Source organism: Sphaerodactylus townsendi, linkage group LG08 (genome assembly GCF_021028975.2).
Source record: "Sphaerodactylus townsendi isolate TG3544 linkage group LG08, MPM_Stown_v2.3, whole genome shotgun sequence".
Classification (NCBI taxonomy): domain Eukaryota; kingdom Metazoa; phylum Chordata; class Lepidosauria; order Squamata; family Sphaerodactylidae; genus Sphaerodactylus; species Sphaerodactylus townsendi.
In genome coordinates this window covers 60,813,022-60,822,650 of record NC_059432.1, presented here as the reverse complement: position 1 = coordinate 60,822,650, position 9,629 = coordinate 60,813,022, and positions in this window count along the sequence as shown.

Genomic DNA, 9,629 nt, shown 5'->3' with positions numbered 1-9,629 from the left:
GAATGTCCTTCTAGAGCAGGGGTGGGCAACTATGGCCCTCCAGATGTTCATGGACTACAATTCCCATCAGCCCCTGCCAGCATGGCCAATTGGCTATTCTGGCAGGGGCTGATGGGAATAGTTGTCCACGAACATCTGGAGGGCCATAGTTGCCCACCCCTGTTCTAGAGCAGGGGTCTGCAACCTGCGGCTCTCCAGATGTTAATGGACTACAAATCCCATCAGCCACTGCCAGCATGGCCCCAAGGTCTCCTGGGAAGTGTAGTTCCTACCAGGCCGTTTTCAGCCTCAGGTGAGCAGGCCGCTTTTTCCAACCTCCACTTTCAAGCTGAATTAAGGTAAGGGGGGGTGGGGCACCGCGGGGGGGGGGGGGGGCTAGACTGCGCACCGGGCGCAGTGTGGCCCATCTGGTAGCACCAAGTCCATGGAGGCAAAATCTGTCACAGGACTCGTGGGGGACAACGAGAGCTCAGTGGTCAGGAATGGGAGGAAAGGTTGGGAGACCACCCGAGACTGGCAGAAATCCTGTCAGGAGAGGAAAGCTTCTGTTGCTTCTGCGGCAAAAAGCAAAAAGCTTCTTGCCGCCCAAGCAACGGAGTTTTGCAGCAGCTTTCAAAATTAGCCAATTTTCTCTGTTCTGAGCTAAGTTTGGGACCTGTCTCCTTTGTCAGAGGCAGAGCTGAGAGGTTTTGGTTCTGTGCGGAAGAATCACAGAAAAACAGGCCCGCCGGCCTGTCGCGGCGAACGTAACGATGCAGCACCTCTCACAAAGCTGGATCTGAAACCTCGTGGCACTATAGAAGAAGAAGAAGAAGAGTTTGGATTTATATCCCCCCTTTCTCTCCTGCAGGAGACTCAAAGGGGCTTACAATCTCCTTGCCCTTCCCACCTCACAGGGTGTTTGTTGTGAGGGGGGAAGGGCCCCCCCCCCCAATCATCATCATCATCATCATCATCATCATCATCATCATCATCATCATCAATAACAATAACAATAATAATAATAATAATAATAATAAAAATTTAGTATACCGCCCTATCCCCGAAGGGCTCAGGGCGGTGTACAGATAAAACATCAGCTAAAAACATACATATAATTAAAACAACAGTAGTATCTTAGAACATCGCCCGCACCCTTACGAAACCCTCCTAATGCGAAATAATGGGTCCTGATGGTATTAGGGCCCATGGGGGTAAAGAGGAGGGGGCAGGGGCACCCTCAGCGGCCGGTCTCTCCAAAGGCCCGGTGGAACAACTCAGTCTTACAGGCCCTGAGGAAATCCCCAAGGTCCCGCAGGGCCCGGACAGCTGGAGGGAGAGTGTTCCACCAGGCCGGCGCCAGAGCCGTGAAGGCCCTGGCCCGAGTGGAGGCCAGACGCATCATTGAGGGTCAAAAGTTCCCTTTTTCAGAAACAAGCAAGAATGGTGATGTCCCAGTGAGAAGGCAGGAGGGGTGTTGCAAAGGAGGAAGTCAGGATGCAATGATGCGTCTCTTTTTTGCAATCCGGTTTGACTCCCTTTTTTGGCACACACACGCACACACACATCGACATTCCACGTAAGCTGTGTGGTTGTGAAGCCACCAGACTGGGACTGTTCAGTTTAGGTGGCTGCCCAGCAGGTGGAGCTCTTGCTGGTGGCTCAGTTCCGCCCAGTGAGAACATGTGGTAAGGAAGCCTTAGGAACAGTGGCATCACCCCAGCATTTTTGAGCGGGTTGAAGGGAGCACATCTCCCTTCCTACTTGTATCTAACGAAGCGAGTCTTGATGCTCAGAAAAGTTTACCCCTTTAAAGTTCCTGGTCCTCCAGGTGTGGCCGCTTCGAGCTTTTCTGCTGCAGACCAACACAGCTGCCCTCCTGAAACTATTGTTGTGGTTTGCAGAGTTTCCTACTTGCGACGATTTGGGAGCCCAGCAAACCTCTTAGCGTTGTTCCGCTTAAGTTTTGATGATAGGCCGTTTGTTTCCGGCCCGGCTAACGGAGCTGCTCTCTGTCACCTTTGCAGAGCCCACGATCAGCATGGTCTACGAAGCCCGCGTCCGCACCACCGGGTACGTCCACAGCCCCTACGACCTGCCCCGGAACAGCCACATCCCTTCTCATTACGACGTCCTTCCGGCTCGACACAGCCCGACTCACGGGACGCTCTGGGAGAAGCCGTCCTAAAGAGCCGCCCACCCCCTGCTCCACGGCATCTAGCCTGCCCACGGGACAAGAGAAGACAATCTTATTTGTTTGGGTCTGCCATATTAGGGCATTAGGGGACAACACAGAACCCCCGGAACTGGACCGAACCTCACGGAACGCTCATCGTGGGCCAACTTCTCGCTGCATGAACTTCTTTATTTCACAAGACAGCTTTTATACAAATCAGAGGAATATACGAAATCTCATTTATATAAAACTGGGGGCGGGGGCGGGAGGGGGACCACGCTGCCGATTATCGTCCAATCCGCTACTGGGCAGAGTGACCCAACCTTGACTCGATTTTATTTTCGAAAGGGGGAGAGGGAAGGGCAAAACCAAGCCCCCCCCTCCCCATTTGCAGGTTCCGGTAGCGATATTGGTACGATGCTACCGCCTGCACAATTAGCTCTTATTTGGAGGTGATACCCCTCTCCCCAAATGAAACGCACGGCCTTCTGTGGAGGAAACGGAGGCCGGGGGGGTGGAGTGTCACAATCCGTTGCCGTCCCTGCCGTACTATCGAACTGGCTTCGTTCCTCAGAGTCCACGTATCCCTGGTCCGTTCTGCTTGGAAGCAGAAACAGGCAGATTGGGAAGGTGGGGAACACCCCACTAGACGGCTGTCTGCATTTTGCTCGCCTGCAGCAGCGAAGTTCTCCTTTCTGTGCGCTGCAGGACACTGTAGAAGGCAGAGCTTTCTGTACAAGAAGGAAGGGACCGGCTGCATCCGACCAGCCGCTGTTGGAGCCGGCCTCCATCAACTCCTCTTCAAGAGTTTGCCAAACGGTGCTATTCTGAGCAGGCAAGAACACAATCCTCCCCTGCAGGGCTGCAGGGAGGGAGGAAAGCTATACCTTCTCCTCGAGGCAGCTGTGGACGGAGACTGGCCGTTTTCCCAAGTGGGAACAGGGTTAGAAAGCACCTCTTGGTCTCGCTCGGTAACCCAAAGCCCTGGGCTGGGTAAGGCCATTTCACAGTAGCCAAGGCATTGCCAAAGCAGCAGTGGCGTAGGAGGTTAAGAGCTCGTGTATCTAATCTGGAGGAACCGGGTTCGATTCCCCGCTCTGCCACCTGAGCTGTGAAGGCTTATCTGGAGAATTCAGATTAGCCTGGGCACTCCCACACACGCCAGCTGGGTGACCTGGGGCTAGTCACAGCTTCTCGGAGCTCTCTCAGCCCCACCTACCTCACAGGGTGTTTGTTGTGAGGGGGGAAGGGCAAGGAGATTGTCAGCCCCTTTGAGTCTCCTGCAGGAGAGAAAGGGGGGATATAAATAAAAAAAAAGCGGTTTTGGGTCACTGTTAGTGATGTAGGCCAGCAAATCTCCTTGGGATGCTACCTTTAACCTTTCCTCTCTGCCCCACCAGCTGCATACTGATGCAATTTCCTTTTTCTGCACCACAGAAGACAGAATGGTCAAGGTCAAAACGGTTCCCTGTCTACCTTCTTGGAGCCCGGATGTAGCGGTGGTTCTGAGCGACAGCCTCTACAGACGCAATGAAGACCGGGGAATTTATTGTCGTGTGAGCTTCCATGGCTCAGCGCTGGCTTGGGCAGGCGCATGAACCTGGCCAGACCAGCGCTGCCTCGCACAAGTTCGTGCCACAATAAATTCCTCCCTTTCCAAGGTGCCAAAATACTTGGTTTTGGTTGCAGCAGTCTGCCCCGCCGGAGGTTGCGCATAGAAACGAGACCGCTTCTTCTCGCTAGGAAATATCAGTTTAGCATTAACACACACACACACACCCCCCCGGCTCGGTAGGAGCTGCGAGGGCAGAGAAAATGACGGGAGGTAGAGGTGCTAAAACAGGGCGGAAGGGGTGAAGGACTTGGCCTCCTAACAGGGTTTGAATGAAGGATCATCACTTTGTGGCTAGAATTAGCGCCACCGGAAGCGTTCACAGTACGATAGTTGGTTCTAGCTTGGTTTTTGCCCAGTGCCGATCGAAGGCAGAAATGTTTACTGTGTGGGCGATTCTGGCGACGTGTTAATGAAAATCGTTGAGCACCATGTCACACCGTCAAGACACACAGCCCGTTTTAACTAAGCAGCCGAGCGACACGTCAAAAGGCTGGGGTGTACGATCAGCCTGGTTCTGGGGTGTCTCCAGGGTAGGAATTTCAGGGCACTGCTAGATTGGTGAGCAGAGTTAAGCAGGACGGGATCACGACTCCTAATAAATTCACGTCCCACCTCTATTGCCGATCATCTCTCGAGATGATAACTCCCCGTTCTCCTGGAAGAGGACTTCTGATTCCAGGACAGACATCTTTCAGGAGGACGTCCAATTCCAGGACAGACAGAGCTCTGAGCTAGCTCTGAAGAGGGGGCTCTATAGTTCTGTAAGTAGCCCACCATGGGCACAGAGCCGCATGCGCCGTATTGTTTTCGCAGTAAAGGCAGCTGTGATGGGACCGCAAAAGGGCTTCTCTGATCTCTCTCTAGCAAGGTTCAGGCCAACGATTGGCAGCGGGGAGGGGCCATGTGGAAAGAAGACTACTAAGGAGCAGCAGAGGCATAGTGGTTAGAAGCAGGTTAATCTGGAGGGACCGGGTTTGATTCCCAGCTCTGCCGCCTGAGCTGTGGAGGCTTATCTGGGGAATTCAGATCAGCCTGTGCGCTCCCACCCACGCCTGCTGGGTGACCTTGGGCTAGTCACAGTTCTTCGGAGCTCTCTCAGCCCTGCCTACCTCACAGGGTGTTTGTTGTGAGGGGGGAAGGGGATGGAGTTTGTAAGCCCCTTTGAGTCTCCTACAGGAGAGAAAGGGGGATATAAATCCAAACTCCTCTTCTTCTTCTAATCTGGAGGAACCGGGTTTGATTCTCCGGTCTGCCGCCTGAGCTGTGGAGGCTTATCCGGGGAATTCAGATTAGCCTGTACACTCCAACCCACGCCAGCTGGGTGACCTTGGGCTAGTCACAGTTCTTCGGAGCTCTCTCAGCCCCACCTACCTCGCAGGGTGTTTGTTGTGAGGGGGGGAGGGCAAGGAGATTGTCAGCCCCTTTGAGTCTCCTTACAGGAGAGAAAGGGGGGATATAATTCCAAACTCTTCTTCTTCTTCTTGGACAACTTACCTAAAAGCAGGTGCTTTGAAGGGGCCAGGAAGGAATTATCTAGGAAACGTGTCGCGTTGCTATGAAATCTTCCATTAACTGAATGGGGCAGCTTAATGGGGAGAACGGAGTCAGTCCAGACTGTGCACCCAAACGTCCTCCCTTAGTAGGGCCCAAGGGGTGAGTAGGAATCCAAACTGGGCTTTCCTAGAAGACCCTCACACAGGTGTCAAACTCACGACCCTCCAGATGTTACGGACTACGGTTCCCATCGTCCCCTGCCAGCATGATGCTGGCAGGGGATGATGGGAACCGTAGTCCATAACGTCTGGAGGGCCGCGAGTTTGACACCTGGGCGAGGGATGTACCAAATGGGAAGTCTTTTACATGGGCATTTTTGGCCAAGCAAAACTTTGTTCCCCCAGGTCTGGGGACAGTCACTTCGGAGAGGAAATAGCCGGAAAACCCGGCTTGAGCCTCGCCTGGAAGTGACTGGGTGGGGGTGCCTCTGTTAGCCTTGGCAAGGATGCTCCTCTAGGGAGGTCTGAGGGGGAAGAAAGTTCACACAACCCAGGAGACGAGACGTATATACACGAATGCTGCATGTGTGCATGGGGGCAAAAGGAAAAAAAAAGACTGATCAGCAATAGCTGTTTTACTTTCCAGGAAAGCCTTATTTGAAATGTAAAGTAGCAGAACCTTATTTTGTAGGGCCTATAAGGATATATATATTTTAATTACCTGTATAGAAAGGAGACGGGGGCAAAAAAAGACTTACCTCAGAGCTAGCCACGGGGAAAAGTCCCCCGCCAAGGCTTTTATGCAGACAGGGTCGTTCCCAGTAGTCAAAGGCGAAAGATTGTGTACGCATCTCCCTTGGAAGTTTGTATACTTAACCCAGTTTACGACAAGGCATACCGACTGCTCCGCAATTGAGCTACAGCGCAGACCGGGGGCCGTCAGCGTAGTGCCAGTAACATGTCTGCCAATCGTTATGGAAAGCAGGTGGGTCCACTGGGGGGCTATAGCCCAGCAAGTTTTTTGACGGCCCACTAGCCATGTGGTGGGCTGTGCAGATTTCTAAAAACATCACTTGGGTAACCCAAGGGTCTTCCCCGTGCGACTGAAGGTAAACTGCGGCCGCCATTTTGTGGTGGATTTCACCTCCTTTCACAGGAGCAGCAGTGGCGTAGGAGGTTAAGAGCTCATATATCTAATCTGGAGGAACTGGGTTTGATTCCCAGCTCTGCCGCCTGAGCTGTGGAGGCTTATCTGGGGAACCTGATTAGCGCGTGCTTTCTAACACATGCCAGCTGGGTGACCTTGGGCGAGTCACAGCTTCTGGGAGCTCTCTCAGCCCCACCCACCTCATAGGGTGTTTGTTGTGAGGGGGGAAGGGCAAGGAGATTGTCAGCCCCCTTTGAGTCTCCTGCAGGAGAGAAAGGGGGGATATAAATCCAAAACTCCTCCTCCTCCTCCTGCGGGAGCCATTTTATAGCTGCGCTTGCTACGCCAGGTCAGAATTCTAAAGACGTCCGCGGGCTCAAAAGGTTTGGAGACCTTTGCTTTGGGTGTGGATGCCACATTCTGGACTGTAGCGATGCGTGTGAGCTCATGCAAAGACTGTCGCCATAATTTCGAGAACAGAAGGCACGCACGCGCACAGAACACGGGCAACCCGGTCCTGTAAGTTAAAAGAGGATGCAAACACGTCAAATATCTTCCAGCCTCAGCACTCACGGCTACAGTCCCAGGTTACTGCGCTGGTTCAGACGGCTCTAAGTAGTGAAGTACTGTGTGGGTGCGGTGAGGCTGGTCAGCCAAACCAAACGGGACACGTGTGCCGCACCCAGATGGCGAAAACAAACTCTAATCACAGAATATTATCACATGGATATATAATCTATATAGCGTTCCTCGAAAGAGGGATCTAGTCGATGTCATGGCAATACTTTTTTTAAAAGCAAGATAGATTTGTAATATTTGTCGGCCAGGCCAAGATGGCCGACCTTGTACAAAATAAAACTGGATTTCTCTCAGCTGTGCCGTTCTTTAGCGCAATCCCACCAGCCGCCGTCAAGGAAAATCTCCCCGGCGGGGAAGTTGATCCCTGCATTCCGAACTCGAGTAGAGGGGACTTTGCTTTGGCACACAGCCGCAATGCCCCTTTCTCCCAAAGGCCCCTGCTTGGGTTTTTACACGGCGTTTGTCACGGCAAGGGCTGCTTGGAAAGTGAGAGAGAGAGACTGCGTTCTGCGCCGGCAAGCTTGGCCAACTGAAGCCCGCTGTTCGCTTTGCTCTGAGGCTTGGATCCAGCGACGCACAGGCGTAAACACAAGTAGGCTTGACGCCGTTCCTCTTGGGCAAGAACTCGTTGATCCGCCTATCACTTTCCACCCTAGGTATGACAGGGTCAGAAATGGGTTGCACAAGATCAGGGGTCTGCAACCTGCGGCTTCCCAGATGTTCATGGACTACAATTCCCATCAGCCCCTGCCAGCATGGCCAATTGCAGGTTGTCAGACCCCTGCACAAGATCTTTGCGCCAGCAGAAACACGAGTGGGGAAACTATAGGTCTGACAGGGCAAGTCCTTGGTCTTTTTCTCGTGTTTCCATTTGCGCAAGGGCTCTAGTGCCAACGTAATTTTTGCGCTGGATCCAACCAGACGCTATCTGTAAAAGAGTTCCGGGTGGTTCTTTTTCTCCCTTTTTAAAGAGGAAAGCAGACAAAGGGCTACTCAACCAGCCTCTCGGTCCACCAAAGTCAGTATCGAAAGCCTTCGACAACACAAAGTTTGTATTGCCCACTCAGGCTGGAAGCAGCTTTCCAGAGTTTCAGGCAGGGATCGTTTACAGCAATGGCGTAGGAGGTTAAGAGCTCGTGTATCTAATCTGGAGGAACCGGATTTGATTCCCAGCTCTGCTGCCTGAGCTGTGAAGGCTTATCTGGGGAATTCAGATTAGCCTGGGCACTCCCACACACGCCAGCTGGGTGACCTTGGGCTAGTCACAGCTTCTCGGAGCTCTCTCAGCCCCACCCACCTCACAGGGTGTTTGTTGTGAGGGGGGAAGGGCAAGGAGATTGTAAGCCCCTTTGAGTCTCCTGCAGGAGAGAAAGGGGGGATATAAATCCAAACTCTTCTTCTTCTTCCTTTAGCTGGACATGTTAGGGACTGAACTTGGGACCTTTTGCATGAAAACCAGATGTTTCTGCCACTGAGCCGCGGCCGCTGTCTTGACGCTGCCTTACATGTAAACAGACCTCTGGTCCGTCAAAGCAAGTATCGTCCACTCAGGCTGGCAGCTGCTCTCCAGGGTTTCAGAAAGAAGTCTTTCACAACACCCAATTACGACATCTTTTACAACAAGCAACTACGCAGTGGCGTAGGAGGTTAAGAGCTCATGTATCTAATCTGGAGGAACCGGGTTTGATTCCCAGCTCTGCCGCCTGAGCTGTGGAGGCTTCTCTGGGGAATTCAGATCAGCCTGGGCACTCCCACACACGCCAGCTGGGTGACCTTGGGCTAGTCACAGCTTCTCGGAGCTCTCTCAGCCCCACCTACCTCACAGGGTGTTTGTTGTGAGGGGGGAAGGGCAAGGAGATTGTCACCCCCTTTGAGTCTCCTGCAGAGAGCAAGGGGGGATTTAAATCCAAACTCTTCTTCTTCTTCTTCTTTTTAAACTAGGAATACTGGGGGCTGAACCACGGATGTTCTTCAGGCAAAGTGGTCGATGCTCTACCACGGAGCCACAGCGAAAAAGCTGCTGCGAACTGCGCTGCTCTCCCACCATCTGCTGCAGCCTCTAAGCAGCAGCGGCGTAGTGGTTAAGAGCAGGTGCACTCTGCTCTGGAGAACTGGGCTTGGTTCCCTGCTTGGCTGTGGAGGCTTATCTGATGAACCTGATTAGCGTGTGCTTTCTAACACATGCCAGCTGGGTGACCTTGGGCTAGTCACAGTTCTTCAGCGCTCTCTCAGCCCCACCTACCTCACAGGGTGTTTGTTGTGGGGGGGGGGAGGGAGATTGTAATCCCCTTTGGGTCTCCTGCAGGAGAGAAAGTGGGGTATAAAAACTCTTCCTCTTCTCCTAAGTCGCTTGTCCTCGAAACCCGAAAATGGCTCTCGCCAAACACCAACAGCAGTGTCCCAAGCAACACAATGTATCCCACCATAACACAAGCAAACTGAGCATAGCTTTCCAAAAATCCAGATGTGCAGTCAAACTTGATTGGCCTGATTTATTTTGCACAGTACGCGCCCGGTCGCTTTCCTCCCCTTCATATCTCGTCAGTGCCGCATTTTACTTTTGAAATACCAAAGCAGCCACTGCTGTTTAACTCCAAAGAAGCGGACTCGATGGACCTCTGATCGGTCCCCTGCAAATCT